Genomic DNA, 18764 nt, shown 5'->3' with positions numbered 1-18764 from the left:
TGGTGTCAGTGTAATTTACGGAACCTGTTAAATTTGGTTCTATGTAACTCCACGTGACCGGCCAGTGAAGCTCGTCAGTATCTAGGATAGGATAGACCGGAGCCTGGGACGCGAATTTCGGCAAGCCTTAACTTACACAGTGCCCATATTAGCTAAGTATCCTTATCCTTATTTGATTCATCTAATGGGGGTTAGGTTTATAGCTGGGTAGCTTGTCGTGACGACGTATGACAACTAAAAACTACAGGTTATTATTTCCTGATGTTAATCTCGTTTTCTTGAATATAGATTCCTAGTAGTTTAATTTGTTACTACTGAAACTAATTTGATTTACAGCGTGTGTGAAGAATTCTCCGAGCTGTCATTTCCCATGTTAATCAACTCCCAGTGTTCCATGACGAGTCCAGGAGAATCAGAGGAAGCGTCGTGACTAACTTCTAAGGAATCGTCATTAAGCTAAGATTCCTTTTGTATTCCTCGAATTTATTATCTGTACTCTTTTACATGCAGAACTCTGTTCATTGGATTAACATGTGTTTATTATGATTATTATTATTTATGTTCATAATCTATGTTCCCCTTAATGATAACGATAATGATTTCACAAGTATTCATAGGATTAGATTATTATACATTGGACTGGTGAACGAACCACACTAGTTCCTGGACGTACTGAGTTCCAGTAATACCCCCCCCCCCCAATGTAGGTGTTTGAGGCTTTGATTCATTTAATTATACAGCCCATTAATTATTTCAATGATCATATTCTCTAGTATTTTATCCATAGTTACTGGTTCATCTAGAAGTCTCTAATGATCATATTTTCTCAGTTTCCCTCTTTTACTATAAAAGTGGGTGGTCCTTCGTAATTTAATTTTACTATATTAATATTTAAATAATTAGAGTCAAGCCCCTAATGTCCCACATTATGGTCCTCTTCGAACTGGATAAACATAAATTATAATTACAAATACTAATTAATAATAACTAATCCTTGTGTGATGTAATCAAGACTAACTCTTTTAATTAATTGTGTCTACTAACAACGTAACACATAGGTTAGCCTAAGTCACACCAATTCATTGCTACTTATACATTATGTATAAGGTAACACTCGTGGGATAGTTTATTGCCCACAACACTTAGGCCTACACTTCATACTGAGGTAAGAATCTTTAGGTCACCAGGAGCAACAGCTCATAACCTGTATATTAATCACTAACACCAATTATGTGTCAACCATTTAGGCTATACAAATGTTTCAATATATGGCTGTCAGCAGACTGTCCATTATAGCCTGAATCCATGTTATAGTTACTGATTCACTCAAGTCAGTGGATCATTAACATTTAGGGATCCAGTATACTAATATAAATTACTGATCTCATACTAGTTAATCATTACTAACCCTGATAACATTTTATTCCACAATTAGGAGTACATTCAGGAGTTAGATAATATTTACGGCAGTAGAATACTTGCCAAACACAATTAATTCTCTTGTGTTCATTTAATTTCTTATACACATAATTATACAAGTGTATATAAACTATAAAATACATAACACCCAAAAACACAGCACAATTATTTGCACATTATTGCACCACAATATAATCTTTGCCAACCTTTATTAGGTAGCAATTTAGGCTGTGATTGTGTTGAATTTGACACAAGCATAGACTAAATAAGTTGTTGTTTCTTCAGTAGAAATTCTCACGACTAGGCTTGAACTAGTTAGTGACATATATATTATTCTTTTTGTGCTGACCCTATCAAGGGTGGGATTAACCATTTATTGTGTAATTATATTTTATTGCATATTTCTATGTATGTCTTTGAGTGTTACTGTAAGTCCATTACCCACCCGAGGCTGATTTAGAAGAGCTAAGCTGAGGAACACCTGTAGTGAGACCAAGGTACCACTCAAATCTTAGTTGCTTATTATTAGGTAGGTAGCTAACCTCTAAATGAGGTAAATTACAGCCAGCCTCAAGAAATATCAGGCTGTCAATAATTATACCTGCTCTACATCAAGGAGCAGACACCATAGCTATACAAATAGCTACATAAGCCCTATCAGGCTCAATTTACCGCAAGAATGAATCCTCTAGAAAGCAATGCAAGATTCTTGAGAACTCTTCAAATTCGCCTAGGAGAACTGCTTATCAGATGTCATCTCTGTGTAGAAACTGACCCAGGTGACGTCTACAGACTAGCAAGTTCCATAAGGAACGCCATCCAAAAATATGATCATGTAAAGACTGTAATCGAGTCCCACAGGAATTTACTCCAGGTCGGTCATACTGTCTCAGACCACTTACGTCTGACAGAATCTGATCTTGATAACTATGAACATTACGTTCAAACCAGGTTAGACCGATACAAGGGGGTGCTTGCGAGACAAGATATTCCCGAGTGGATAGAGCAGATCATTAATAGACCTACACCCAAGTCAACACTCAGTTCAGATGAAATACCTGAACTACCTCATGATGAGGAGAATCCTCTAATCAATACTGATCACTACACAGGATCCACAACTGAAGTTCAACCTTCATTTTCTAACCTCTCATCTAATACAACTTCACGTGATGATTTGTTTACAGAGTCTGATTAATTTTCAGACAGCTCTTCTCAATGTTCCATGGATTCTATAAGTTCAATACATAAGGCTACTGAATTAACTAGCTTATCACAAGAACCCAGAGAAACAAGTGAAGCTACAGATGAAACAAGTGAAGCTGCAATAATCAGTGGATCTGAACCAGAAAATGATAAAGCAAATGCTGCAGCAGCAGTTGCAGCCGTAATCAAAGCTGAGGCTAAGCAAGAAGCCTTAAGCAACACAAGTAATGGTCACAATTGCTCACAACAGCCTTCTAAAGTAAGTGCTAACAACGAGAAGACTATTATAAACCTTGTGCACCAATTATTAAATTTATCTTCACCAGAACAATCAGTTGACTCTTTACAAGCTTTAGTTTCCAGCTTGAGTCACTGATAAATTCTTTCAGTAAAGAGGTGGATCATCCAACTGATGAGTGGATGACAAAAATCGTCATCCAAAGAAAATTGTCTGGTGACACACTTAATTAATTATATGTATACCAGAATGGTAATACCCTGTCAATGCAGGATATATTTACAGGTTTGCGCAATATGAGCAATCATACAGCAAACCAGGCAATTAATGCTAAATCTGAATGCACCAAAACTGTACCTACATCAGTTTCCTTACCTGAAACTCCTAAAGTGACACTGTCACTAGGTAACAAAGGTGCTAATAATCAATGTAATAATAATCAGTCAAACAATGATTAATCAGTGAGGCCTAAAGGCTCCACAGGTGCTCCTAAGAGACCTAATAGTCCAAAGAGTACCCCCAATGACTCCACAGGTGCTCCTAAGAGACCTAATAGTCCAAAGAGCACTCCCAAGAGCCAATTAATGGTTCCCCAGAGTACACCAAGTACTCACAAGAGAATAAATAACAAGCAAATGCAAGCAGCAAAACCATCACAACCTGCAAGTACTGGTTTACCTAAACCGGTAACCCCTAAACGAGCTGTAGGATGGAGAATGTGCTTGTTTTGCAATCAAAAACATTCTGTGTACAAATGTACCAATTATCCTAATAGAGACACAAGAGTCAGACGACTCAAACATTTACATAAATGTACTAGGTGTCTCAAATCACATAATGTTAATAGCTGTGAAACCCCACTGAACACCTGAATAGGTGTAGAAGGGGCAAGCATCATGCTGCACTGTGCAAATTAGTTAGGACAAATTATGTCAATCCTAGAATAGGACGTAGAGAATTTACACCAGTACAGTTCTGCAAGGTGCGAGATGTGTACAGCGTAACTTCACAAGCATCTCAAGTGTATGCTGCTTTGCCTACTGCCCAACTTCAAGTGAAGAACAGAGGAGCCAAGATCACCACACGTGGACTATTTGATCAAGGTTCCCAGAGAACTTTCATTACTCAAAGGGCAGCAGAGGCACTTAATTTGCAATCAATAGGACAGGTAAAATTAAACTTGTCAGGGTTCATGATAAATCGAGGAACCCATGAATACTCAGTAGTTCAACCGCTTGTACGACTAGGTACTCATGCCAAGGCTGTCCAAGCCATTGTTGTAGATCAAATACCTTTAGACTTAAACATTAAGGGTCTGGGGTACACAGCCCATTTCCTGCAGGAACGTGAAATTAATTTGGCTGACAACAAGTTAACGTCTGACCGCCTTAACAATGTAGATGTACTAGTAGGAGCCGACTACTATTACCAGTTCATAACTGGACATGTTAAACGATTGTGAATGAATATGCTCCAATCTGCAGGTGGCTACTTACTTACTGGTAAAGTTCTGAATGTGAACAAGCCTAAGCCTGCCAACAATAATAAATTAGTCAGCAATAAATCAATTCTCCAGCAGCAAGCTAAAAGGAGAAACACAGCTGAGTAATAAACTCAGATTGAATGTAGTGCAATTGATACTCGCCGAGATGTTTCATAGCTCTCAGTGAAAACCAATGGTCCGTACTCAAACAAGTACAAGTCACAGCGACCAAGCCATTGAATTCACTACAGACCTAGAATTATTCTCGACAAGTAGTAGTAGACCACACTCAGTCTTCCTAGGTAAATTAAAATGTTGGGCTAGAGAATCTAGTACTCCCTAGGTAATTAATAATGTTAGGCTAGAGAATCTAACACTCAATGCCACTGGCATTTCCTGAATTTAGTAATACTATGAAGTCATCAAGCAACTTCTGTAATTATAAATTCACTAGGACCACTGGTCCACTATACTTGCGCTTATCAGGTTTGCCAAGAAAACCTTCTTAATACCATGTTTTCTGCACTAAGAGTTAGTGATAATACTTGCATCAATTTTGTTTGAGTTGTTTTTCCTTCGTTTCTGCTTAATTAGTGTAGGAGCGCAGCACGAACAAACTTGCAATCTTACCAATACGTAAGTGAATTTACAGAAAACTAATAACCCGTGAAACGTTTAGGTTGGGAAAATGTTACAAATTATCTTGAATAGGATTAATCGTAGCAGTAATTTAATTTCCAGCAATCTTAGGTTTCTCTTTGTTTAATGCATTATCGTTAAACATTAGCATTGTTAATTAACATGCTTCATGAGCTTAATATAGCTCACCTTAGAATTAAAGTAATAATATGAGTGCTTGTTCCCCATGCGCATACGAGTTCAATATTGCTCGCCATGACAATCGAACGCTTTAATGTTCCCCATGCCATGAGCACTGCTCGCCATGATAATTGAATGATGCAATACTCCACCTCGTTAATCCGAGCTCACTGTAGCTCACCCTGTTAACACTGTTAACGAGCTCACTGCAGCTCACCCTGTCAACACTGTTGACGAGTTCAATATAACTCACCCTGTTAACACTGTTAACGAGCTCACGGCAGCTCACCCTGTCAACACTGTTGACGAGTTCAATATAACTCACCCTGTTAACCTTGTTAACGAGCTCACTGCAGCTCACCCTGTCAACACTGTTGACGAGTTCAATATAACTCACCCTGTTAACACTGTTAACGAGCTCACTGCAGCTCACCCTGTCAACACTGTTGACGAGTTTACTATAACTCACCTTGTTAACATGCTTACCGAGCTCAATATAGCTCCCCATGTTAACGAGCTCACTGTAGCTCACCCTGTCAACACTGTTGACGAGTTCAATATAGCTCACCATGTTCACGAGTTCAATATAGCTCGACCTGTTAATGAGCTCAATATAGTTCCCAATGTTAATTCGAGTACATTTTGCTCACAATTAGTTTCGTCCCTTACTTAGGTAGGTTAGAAATTCAAACCATTTATTTAGGTAGGTTTAGGGACTTTAGTAGTGTCAACTGAGTACTAGCCTAATCTGTACTCACCATTAATTACAATTGACTATACTTATAGAGACTGATTTAATAAACTTAATTTCATGTAAAGGTGATTTCGTATTAACAAGTTTACAGTGTCAAGCCTATGAGCTGCCATTTAATTAGCTCATAAGTCAGAATGACTAGGCTACTAATCTCACTGTCGACTCAGAATTTTCCTTGATTTTAATGAATAAACTTTTCAGTTCTCTACTTTTCTATTATTTAGCTAGTTAGCAAATTAGTTGTACCATCAGTCAGCATGACTACTGCACGGCAGTGCACATTTAATTCAATTTCCTCATTTGAATTTGAGGTGATCGTGATGCTGCGTGATGTTATTGTCTAGTAACTCAATAGTTACAAGTCACAGTGACCCTAGACAGTGACCTTACTGTAGTGTCATAGTCTCCTTGATCTTAAATGACTAATAACACTTTACTGTATAATCATACAATAGTGTTATCAGTTCTTAGGAACTTATTCTGAGTTTACCTACGATTCAGCAGCTACGTAATACACCATTACATGTCACTGCGACCCTAGTTGTTGAGTTTATTGTGAGCTTTAGAGTGTTCCTGATTACCGATAACTTAATCATTTAATGTTTCAATATTTCATGCATGTTTCCACTAAGGGAAACTGCAAGCCTATTACAACTCTGAAGAAGAATAATTTCTTTCACATCCCACTGAGAAAACTGTGATGAAACTACGATATCATATCACAAAACGAAACCTTACACGTCACTATGACCCAAGATATCGCATCACTGTAGATTCTGTTAGTTTAATTGTGAGAGTTGAATTCTATAAATATTGTGTAGGCTACAAACAACATGTTTCAGTTGACATGTAAATAGCAAGACTTAAATTCTTGTAAGTCCTTGATAAATCCGGGACGTTCGTTATGTGTGTACTAACATACTAACCTACTAACATACTAATGTGTTAATCTTAATATCACTTCGGGATAGGTCAGTACAACACAGTACACTGCGACCCTGGGAATCCCCCCCCCGGAGTTATGTTGGATATTTCCAACATCGAATGCAGCATTGCTGTATTCTCATTACTTATTACTAACCATATTAATATTGTAGTAAGTAAAAATAACAACTCGTAGAATTCTCATGTACTAATAATTCATCTGTGCATTAGGCTAGAATTCTCACGTCACCTGACGCCAGTATTGCATCAGATTTCTTTACAGTAAAACACATTATATACAATTTGTGTGAGAATTAAATACGATTCTCCATAATTAAAGCATTCTGTATGACAACTGATTGCAGACGAATTGTTCTCTAACTAAAAGCCGAATAGAGCGTTAGAATTATACCGTCTACCTCGCGATAGAGTTAACGTCATCAATGAATGCCATGGGGAGACATTAATTCCTCTCCCTTGTATCTTTACTATTCTTAAATAGTTAAATAATAATATTTCGTTCCTCTAAATAATAAACCCGTCCAGTCTTTAGAGTTTCAAGCGCGAATGCGAGAAATATTAATGTTCATGCCAATAATTTGTGTAATGAACGTCGACTCGGCGTGGGTAGGAGGGACGCCATGCCATCCTCAGTACGAGTGGGCGGTCGGTACACGTACACGTGGGGAACCGAAGAGAGGCAGACCTGCGCTTAACGTACTCACAAAAGACGCCATTGTCCAGCAAATAGGACACGTGTGTCCATCCACAGATGAAAGCCGCCACTGTGAGGCGTGAACGACCTTGCAGATAGTATCTTCAACTAGTGCTGGTGTTAAATAAGGGACCCCTAGACTTGGTTCCTGACGACACGTGATCAGCCAGCTTGAAACGCATCCATCCAGCCTGGGATGCGAAATTACGGCAATCTTAATACTTATACAGTGCCCACAGCTAAGTACCTTTTATTTGATGCATCATTTACAAGTTTATTAATAGCGGGGTGATTGCACGTCACGCGGCAAGACAACACCTAATAACAGGTGATTAGAATTTTATCTGTAGATATCAATAATCTTGAATATGTATTGAGTAGTTAAATCAATTGCTACTGGTAGTTATTTATTTTGCAGCTTGAGAGACGTATTCCTCATGCTGTCTTCTCCATGTTAACCGTGTCATTCGTCGGTGTACTAGACTTGGAGATTAAGAGGACTGCCAGGGTTATCTAAAGGAATCTATTACCAGCTAAGGCTTATTTCTTTTTATTCATAACTATGCAATTTGATACATTCAGAATGTACAACATAATGTGTGATTTACTGTAACTCATTATTATGCTCATATTCATGTTCTTCTTTGTATGAATAATATTATATTCCACATTAATTATAGGATTAGATTATTATTAATAGAATTAGTGAACGAACCACACTGATTCCTGGACGTACTGACCTCCAGTAATAACCCCCCAATGTAGGTGTTTGAGGTTTGTTTTTAATAATACAGCCCATTAATTATTCTTATGATCATACTTTCTAGTTATATCCATAGTCACTGGTTTTCTCTAGAATTTTATCTAATGATCTGAAATTTTCAGTTTCCCTCTTTCCTTCAAAAGCGGGTGGTCCTTCGTAATTTAATTTACTACTTTTGTCGGAAAATCCGACACCATTTAATATATCATACAGACAGATAATAATTTCTGCTGTATTACCAACAAGTTACCCATAGAAAACGTAACTTGTAGTGGAATTACCGTCTAAAGAAAACGGGATATCATCACCACACACTATTATAATTCACCACCTATTATGGTGGGAATTATTCTTAAATACATTAGTCTTTGGACTTTACCATCATAAAAACATCTTATATAAATTAACTTAATTATCAATATTAAAGTAGAGTAAATGTGACCCTTCTATCACTTTCTGAAATCTGGACAAAGTAGGCCAGGCGTCAGGGAGGAAGGAGGCAGCCATTGTTGTGTCACCTCCGAGACGTGTGGAGCAAATTTAGCTCCTATCATATCTGGACAATGTCGGCCAGTAGCGTCAGTGAGGAGTGTTAGACACAGCCATGGTTTATAGGAGACCAGAGGCTCACACAGGAGCAAATTCGGCTCCTGTTAAATTTACTTGGACGTAGTGTTATGGAAGCCAAAAGTGTACCATTGTCAACACGCTGTCTACAAATTCAAGTTAAGTGTCTATCCGAAACCCGTTTATCATTCATTTATGGCCATTAATGTCAGGATATAGGGTGACCCGGTTAGATCGCGAAATCGCCTCAAACTAAAGGTAATTAAGCCAGGTCTTCATGTTCTATGTACTGTATAGTGTTTTCTCTGATATAGCTTGTCATATATAGTATCTGGCTTCACAGCTAGCGCACTTTTGACAGGTCAAGACGAGGATGCAAGATTTGTGCACCAGTTACTGGGTGATATGGAAGCTACCTCAAAGAGGATAATTTGGTGTCTACACCCTAGTTATACCTGGTGGACTAACCTGCTGTACTATAAGATAAGGAACCTCATCAATGTATGTAGTTACTGTAGTTTGATTGGCTGCATATATATAAACTAATAAACCCCCCCTAATGTGTAGAGGATCGATTTGTGAGATTAAGAGATTATTGCAGAAATACAGTCCACTTAACATTATACAAATTGCTATCGAAGTATATAAATTAACGTAAATATAAATTCATATAAATTAAATAAATATAAATCTCACAGGTCGGTTCCCACATTATTTGGTCATCTTCGAACCGGATGACGGATTATTTGATCCTTTGAACCCACATTTGGTCATCTTAGTACCGGATGAACCAGTTAACCAGTGGATTCATTAAATATACTAGTGCAGTGTTATTTAAACAAAAGCCAGCAGTCAAGACGGCAGCCTAGCCTCGAGGGAGCTCAGGAGCCTCCCTCAGCCCAGTTCAGCTTCGTCAGCGGTTTCATGCACACCCACAGATATTTGGTGGCGTGTTATTTCGTGAAATGACAGCGCTAATATAGAACCAGCCAAATTAGTGACTGTGTCGCGAGATTGTTCACGGATTTCGTGGTGTTACATTTCGCGAGAGATTATCTACGAATTTTGTGGAGTTTATTTCGCGAGGTCACTAATAATATTTAATACTTCTAGATAATATTAGAAGTTTCATAGAGGCTAATTAAGAGGCTATTATCAATAATTGTGTATATTATTTCTCCAAAATAGAGAATTATTTAATATAAATTGCACTAGTGATCACAGTATAATATTTACTAATTGCCAACCCACAACAGGGTAGGATATTAACCATTGACTAGTTGAACTATTTTCGTTCATCCTAGTCCCATTATTACCATAGTCAGTTGTACTATATTGAACAACCTAACACCATTAATGAATGGTCCAGACCCTATTTTGGGTGTAATTTTTATCAACTCGAGTTGAGTTGTGTATATAATAATTTACTTATGATCATTACACCTTTGAGTGATTAATTAGTGTCTCTACCATCCTAGGGTGATATTGAAGAGCTAACCTAAAGGTACTTCCAATGACACTGGTTTATCACTCAAATCATTAGTGTGGATGATTGTATATATATAATGTGTATTAATTTTAAGTGCTAACCTCTAGTAGAGGTAGGATTATTGCCTAGTGAGTGCAGAATTTACCCTAGGCTATCATTAGTGTTTGTTCAGTATTATGAGCAGCCCAAGTACAAGCCCCACAAGGCTTCACCAACTAGCCAGTATGGATAATGCAGGGAGAATGAAAAGAACCCTTGCAGGTCTTAAAGGCCCACTTAACAAGACAGATCAAGAAATGTGAAGATTTGTCACAACAATCTCAAGTTGATTATGCTGACCTGGAAAGCTATTATCAAGCAGCTGCAGGTAAATTTGAGCAAATCAAATGCCAAATGGCTGTCCTTGTGGGGACAGACTACTACCATCAATTCATTGGTAGCCCTACTAAATATCAGGGCATAACCATGTTAAACTCTGCAGGAGGTAAATTACTCTCAGGCCCAGTATCAAGCCTGAGGAGACCTATGCCTGCAGATAAACAATACCAGTAGAAACCTAAATTTGTCAGCTGATTATATTTCTCCAGTAGCATTATACTAAGGAGATTACAGCTGACTATACCAACAGAGGTTGATGTTAGTATCATCATATAAAGCTGAAGATGAGTTCATGAGGCCTCAGTGGCAAATCAGTGAACAGTAGCCTAAAACAGCTACAAGTCACTGCGACCAATGTCACTGAACCCACTGCAATCTCAGAACCATACTTTAATTTAATGATGAGCTATTCAGTCTTCTGAATCAATTAACTAAATTAAACCCCAATAAATCTGATGACTGATTTGATACATTTATTATTTAATCAAGATGTATTCCATGGGCCTCAGTGTTTATATATCAGTGACCAGTTACCTGAAGAAACTTCAAGTTATATCTAATGTCACTGATCTCACTGCAGTCCCTGAATCATACTTGACTGTAGTACTTGATCACATCCAGTCTTCTGGGTAAAATAATATGTAATAAGGCTTGAATATTAGCCTTTCAAGAGTTGACAGGGAAATGAAATCGCATTAGACTTCTAACCCCTGCAACTCTAGTACGGGACATCCGTCCTGTACGAACAGACGCACAAATGTGTGATTACTAGCTACTAACATCAAATTAATCTAATAATCCGAAGGAGGAGTATCGGTGTTCGTCTGTTCTAAATAGGACTTCGACCCGTGAGCAGCCCCCTGGGGAATTATGTCGGAAAATCCGACACCATTTAATATATCATACAGACAGATAATAATTTCTGCTGTATTACCAACAAGTTACCCATAGAAAACGTAACTTGTAGTGGAATTACCGTCTAAAGAAAACGGGATATCATCACCACACACTATTATAATTCACCACCTATTATGGTGGGAATTATTCTTAAATACATTAGTCTTTGGACTTTACCATCATAAAAACATCTTATATAAATTAACTTAATTATCAATATTAAAGTAGAGTAAATGTGACCCTTCTATCACTTTCTGAAATCTGGAAAAAGTAGGCCAGGCGTCAGGGAGGAAGGAGGCAGCCATTGTTGTGTCACCTCCGAGACGTGTGGAGCAAATTTAGCTCCTATCATATCTGGACAATGTCGGCCAGTAGCGTCAGTGAGGAGTGTTAGACACAGCCATGGTTTATACGAGACCAGAGGCTCACACAGGAGCAAATTCGGCTCCTGTTAAATTTACTTGGACGTAGTGTTATGGAAGCCAAAAGTGTACCATTGTCAACACGCTGTCTACAAATTCAAGTTAAGTGTCTATCCGAAACCCGTTTATCATTCATTTATGGCCATTAATGTCAGGATATAGGGTGACCCGGTTAGATCGCGAAATCGCCTCAAACTAAAGGTAATTAAGCCAGGTCTTCATGTTCTATGTACTGTATAGTGTTTTCTCTGATATAGCTTGTCATATATAGTATCTGGCTTCACAGCTAGCGCACTTTTGACAGGTCAAGACGAGGATGCAAGATTTGTGCACCAGTTACTGGGTGATATGGAAGCTACCTCAAAGAGGATAATTTGGTGTCTACACCCTAGTTATACCTGGTGGACTAACCTGCTGTACTATAAGATAAGGAACCTCATCAATGTATGTAGTTACTGTAGTTTGATTGGCTGCATATATTAAATATAAACCCCCCCTAATGTGTAGAGGATCGATTTGTGAGATTGAGATTATTGCAGAAATACAGTCCACTTATCATTATACAAATTGCTATCGAAGTATATAAATTAACGTAAATATAAATTCATATAAATTAAATAAATATAAATCTCACAGGTCGGTTCCCACAACTTTACTTATTAGTTAATCAGAATCAAACCCAAATATCCCACAGAATGTTCATACTTTCATGGAGACTTTGACTGGTATTTAACTCTTGCCATCGGGTGTTGAGTACCCATCTTAGTGCTCTATTCTGTATTCTTTGAAGTTTTATTTTGTTAGTACGTGCAGATAGAGACAGAGCTAGTGGAGCGTATGTTAGGAGAGGTCTAATAAGTGCTTTGTAGAGGTGCATTTTTGTGTCAGGTTTTGCAAATCTAAGTCTGTATAGTTTCTTCATGGCTTGAAGAGCTATTGCATGTTTCTGTGTTATGTGCGTGTGAAAGAGTAGTTGTCGATCAAATGTGAGTCCCAGGACTGTGGAGGAGGGAGATACAGAGATATAAGTAGGATTTTGAGTGTATGAATAGAGTTTGAGAGGAATTGGGCGAATAGTTCTTTTACAGAAAAAGTAGGTGATTTTAGATTTACTGGAGTTGGTTTTTATACGCCATTTGTACTCCCACTCAGTGACAACATCAAGTTCTGTTTGTGCTCTGTTTGTTAGTGTATCAATGGTATTGCTGGTGACAAGGTGAGAGACATCATCAACATAACATATGGTTAATGAAGTGTGATGAACAGGGTCAGGAATGTCGTTTATGTATAGGATGTAGAGTGTTGGGGCAAGAACAGAACCTTGGGGAACACCGGCGTGTAAGTTGAAGTAGTCAGAGTGTTGTTGGAGGAACTTAATTCTCATTGTCCTATTGTCTAAGTAGTTCGAAAGAAGTTTGGTGGTGATAAGAGGAAGATTAAAGTTGTTGCATAGTTTGAATTTTAAGCCGTCATGCCAAACAGTGTCAAAGGCCTTCTCAACGTCCTTAGTGATGAGTGCAGTCTTAAGTCTTTGGTGCTGATTGATACTGAGGTAGTTAGTCATGATGTTTAAGGCGTCGTGAGTGGACCGGTGAGGCCGAAATCCAAACTGTTTGTTAGTGAGTAAGTCATTGTGTTCAAGGTGGGTTCTAAGTCTCTGGTTGATCAGCCTTTCAAAGACTTTGCCAAGTGTCTCTAGAAGGCTGATGGGTCTATAGTTCTTTGGGTCAGTGTGGGGTTTCCCAGGTTTTGGAATAAGAACGGCTGTGGCAGACTTAAAGTTGAGTGGAAAGTATCCAGAGGCAAGGGAGGCGTTGAATAGGTTAGTGATAGCAGTAATGATAGAAGCAGGGAGTTGTCTAAGAAGGATATGTCCAATGCCAGACGCACCAGGGGCTCTACGACGAGTGCCCATGAGAGCTGTCTTGACATCAGTTAGAGTTAGGGGAGTCTGTAGTTCAGTGTTTGAATTGAGATTTTCAAGGTGGATGAGGTCGTCTGGTGTAGTTGCTTGTCTATTTTGGTGTATCCAGTCTTCGACTATTTCAATGTTGGGGCGTGCAAATGGTTCAGGAGGATGTGGGTGAAAGATTTGTTCCCAGTGGTGTTTAAAAATGTTGACAACTGCTTCAGGATCAGTGATTTTGTTGTTATTATGTAGAAGGTATTTAAACGGTGTGTGAGTTGATCCTTGTAATCGTTTGATTCGTTTCCAGAATTCTTGAGGTGTCAGTTTTCTGTATTGTTCTGTTTGTTCTATAAGGTGTTTCCAATGTTTTGTGTGATCTTCATCTAGGCTGTTAAGGATATGGTTTTTTAATGCTGTTAGGTCCCATAGTATTTGTCCATGACGATGTATGTTTTGTAAGAATCTAGTGTGATAGCAAGCTAAGAGGCGTTTGGAGCGAATGGAGGGGGTGAAAGTGAAATGTGGTTTGTGTGCTGTTTTAGGAATGGAGATGTTTGCTGCATGAATGATGGTGTCTTGTATGTTGCGTGCTTGTGTGTCGATGTCAGTGTGATGTTTGTCATTGTATTCATAAGTGAGATCAGTGTCATCAATGTGTTGTTTGAACATGTCCCAGTTTGCCCTATGGTATGAGAATTGAGGAGTGCTGGGGATGAGAATAGGATTTGTGGAGACTGTGAGAATTAAGGGAATATGATCAGAGCCCGTAATGGGCCCTGGTGAAATGAAGTGTTGCAAGTTGCTGCCGTGTCTGTTGGTGAATATGAGATCAGGCCGGCCAAAACCTGTATGTGTGAAACAAGTGGGGAAATCAGGGCCAAGAAAGAATAGATGTTTTTGGGTGTATATTTGGTGAAGCTGTCTGCCATGCTGATTTGTGGTATTGTAGTGGAATGTAGGGTGTTGTGCATTGAGGTCTGCAAGCAGAAAAACAGGCAAGTGAGAGTTGTTGAAGAGAGTTATGAAATCTTGCATGGGAATGTCGGTGTTTGGACGGGTGTAGGTTGTGCAGATGATGAGAGACCCCATTTGTGTATGAACTTTAATGGCTAGGAAATGTTTGTGAAGCCAATGAGTGTGTAGGAGTTCGTGTTTGTATGAAGAACGGATGAGTATTGCAACTCCTTCATGTGCTTCATCTGGTGACTGGTAAGAGGAGTAGCCATAATGTTTGATTTTATATGAGTTCGTAATGTATGTGCTATTTAGTAATAGCACATCAGGTCTCTCGATCTCAATAAAATCTGACACCATGTGTCTAATGGAGAAATATGCCCGCACATTAAATTGGATGATCTTTATGAATTTTTAGGTTTTGATGGGGTGCTGGTGGGGTTTTTGCATGTACAGGAGCATGAGGTTTGCGTGATTCAATGACTTGGGCAGTTACTGAGGAGGGTGCATCTTGGAGGAGGGTGGTAGGAATTGTGGGAAATTGACAGCGGGAGGTGGGAGTAAGACAACGGGTTGCTGAGCGGGCTCGGGACGAGATGAGATGAGTTACAGAAGAAATCGCTGGAGTTGTTGGGGGATGGAGGGAGGCAGAAGGCTTGTTGACAGGGACCGGGTGAGAGGTATCAGAGGTTGTAGTGTTAGTAGTCAGATTGGAAGTGGAGAGGACAATGTTGGGAGAAGAGGTTGAAAGTGCCTTTGACATGGATGCTTCAGTTTGGGATAGTCCAGGATGTGCTGTTTGGTCAGTGGCACCGTTTTCTGTAGCAGTCAGGAGTGGGTTGGTAGGACCTTGTGGGGGAACTGTAGTATTTTCTTCAGCTGAAGTCATGGTGTTTTGTGGAGTGAGGACTGTAGGCGAGAATGGAGCAGAGCGCAATAGTTAAGTAGGAGGAACAGAAATACTAGGAAGGCCGTTATGAGTGAGAAAGATTGGAAGATAGTCAGCAAAGTCACGGCCATCGTCCTTGGCCTTCAAGTAAGCAGCTTGTACACAGGCAGTGACTCGTTCGTATGAAAGGTTCTGAAGAGGAGAATAAGGTGGAGGTGGTGGGTGAGGGAAGAGAGGTGGAGAGGACTGAGTTAGTTGTGCAGTATTATGATGATGTTGCTGGTGAAGTGAAGCATTAAGGACACTGGCATAGGACATTGAGGTGGCTGATGCTGTTTGGTGATGAGATAGGTTATGGGAGGTTGAAGAAGAGGAATGAGGATGTGCTTGAGTGCGAGGTTGGTTATCAGAATCAGAATCAGAATAATACAGGAGAAGATGCCCATAGGGGCGAGCTTGGAAGTGGGGACAGAAGAAGATAAGGGGGGGTGAGAGGAAGAAGATTTGTAAGAGAAAAAGTGCCAGGGCTAAACCCAGCTGCGTGTCGTTAGGTTGCGGCTTTCGAGGCAGGGACTCAGTCGGGTGTTTTCAGTGACAACATCGGGACATCACAAACTCACAACATCACAGTGATTGGCTCAAGAGCGTCAGGGCTGAACTTTTTACGGATTGTTTGTGCTGGTTGTTGAGAGCTGAATATGTAATGATAGTGGATGCTGGGTGTTGGGAGATAAAGTTTAACGAAATACAGAGTTAGGAGGAGGATCATGGATAGTAGAGAAGAGGTCATGATTGTTTCGTGGTAGTCTGAGAGTGTGTAGGAGAAAATCAATGTGTTGTTCATGATAAGTGAGTAGTCTATCAATTTGTTTATCTGATAAAGTTTTCCAGTAGGTATTTAGGGCAGGAATGTTCATACTTTCATGGAGACTTTGACTGGTATTTAACTCTTGCCATCGGGTGCTGAGTACCCATCTTAGTGCTCTATTCTGTATTCTTTGAAGTTTTATTTTGTTAGTACGTGCAGATAGAGAAAGAGCTAGTGGAGCGTATGTTAGGAGAGGTCTAATAAGTGCTTTGTAAAGGTGCATTTTTGTGTCAGGTTTTGCAAATCTAAGTCTGTATAGTTTCTTCATGGCTTGAAGAGCTATTGCATGTTTCTGTGTTATGTGTGTGTGAAAGAGTAGTTGTCGATCAAATGTGAGTCCCAGGACTGTGGAGGAGGGAGATACAGAGATATAAGTAGGATTTTGAGTGTATGAATAGAGTTTGAGAGGAATCGCGCGAATAGTTCTTTTACAGAAAAAGTAGGTGATTTTAGATTTGCTGGAGTTGGTTTTTATACGCCATTTGTACTCCCACTCAGTGACAACATCAAGTTCTGTTTGTGCTCTGTTTGTTAGTGTATCAATGGTGTTGCTGGTGACAAGGTGAGAGACATAATCAGCATAATATATGGTTAATGAAGTGTGATGAACAGGGTCAGGAATGTCGTTTATGTATAGGATGTAGAGTGTTGGGGCAAGAACAGAACCTTGGGGAACACCGGCGTGTAAGTTGAAGTAGTCAGAGTGTTGTTGGAGGAACTTAATTCTCATTGTCCTATTGTCTAAGTAGTTCGAAAGAAGTTTGGTGGTGATAAGAGGAAGATTAAAGTTGTTGCATAGTTTGAATTTTAAGCCGTCATGCCAAACAGTGTCAAAGGCCTTCTCAACGTCCTTAGTGATGAGTGCAGTCTTAAGTCTTTGGTGCTGATTGATACTGAGGTAGTTAGTCATGATGTTTAAGGCGTCGTGAGTGGACCGGTGAGGCCGAAATCCAAACTGTTTGTTAGTGAGTAAGTCATTGTGTTCAAGGTGGGTTCTAAGTCTCTGGTTGATCAGCCTTTCAAAGACCTTGCCAAGTGTCTCTAGAAGGCTGATGGGTCTATAGTTCTTTGGGTCAGTGTGGGGTTTCCCAGGTTTTGGAATAAGAACGGCTGTGGCAGACTTAAAGTTGAGTGGAAAGTATCCAGAGGCAAGGGAGGCGTTGAATAGGTTAGTGATAGCAGTAATGATAGAAGCAGGGAGTTGTCTAAGAAGGATATGTCCAATGCCAGACGCACCAGGGGCTCTACGACGAGTGCCCATGAGAGCTGTCTTGACATCAGTTAGAGTTAGGGGAGTCTGTAGTTCAGTGTTTGAATTGAGATTTTCAAGGTGGATGAGGTCGTCTGGTGTAGTTGCTTGTCTATTTTGGTGTATCCAGTCTTCGACTATTTCAATGTTGGGGCGTGCAAATGGTTCAGGAGGATGTGGGTGAAAGATTTGTTCCCAGTGGTGTTTAAAAATGTTGAGAACTGCTTCAGGATCAGTGATTTTGTTGTTATTATGTAGAAGGTATTTAAACGGTGTGTGAGTTGATCCTTGTAATCGTTTGATTCGTTTCCAGAATTCTTGAGGTGTCAGTTTTCTGTATTGTTCTGCTTGTTCTATAAGGTGTTTCCAATGTTTTGTGTGGTCTTCATCTAGGCTGTTAAGGATATGGTTTTTTAATGCTGTTAGGTCCCATAGTATTTGTCCATGACGATGTATGTTTTGTAAGAATCTAGTGTGATAGCAAGCTAAGAGGCGTTTGGAGCGAATGGAGGGGGTGAAAGTGAAATGTGGTTTGTGTGCTGTTTTAGGAATGGAGATGTTTGCTGCATGAATGATGGTGTCTTGTATGTTGCGTGCTTGTGTGTCGATGTCAGTGTGATGTTTGTCATTGTATTCATAAGTGAGATCAGTGTCATCAATGTGTTGTTTGAACATGTCCCAGTTTGCCCTATGGTATGAGAATTGAGGAGTGCTGGGGATGAGAATAGGATTTGTGGAGACTGTGAGAATTAAGGGAATATGATCAGAGCCCGTAATGGGCCCTGGTGAAATGAAGTGTTGCAAGTTGCTGCCGTGTCTGT

Source organism: Procambarus clarkii, chromosome 71 (genome assembly GCF_040958095.1).
Source record: "Procambarus clarkii isolate CNS0578487 chromosome 71, FALCON_Pclarkii_2.0, whole genome shotgun sequence".
NCBI classification, from domain to species: domain Eukaryota; kingdom Metazoa; phylum Arthropoda; class Malacostraca; order Decapoda; family Cambaridae; genus Procambarus; species Procambarus clarkii.
The sequence above is the reverse complement of the archived record's forward strand: the minus strand, read 5'-3'. Positions refer to the sequence as shown.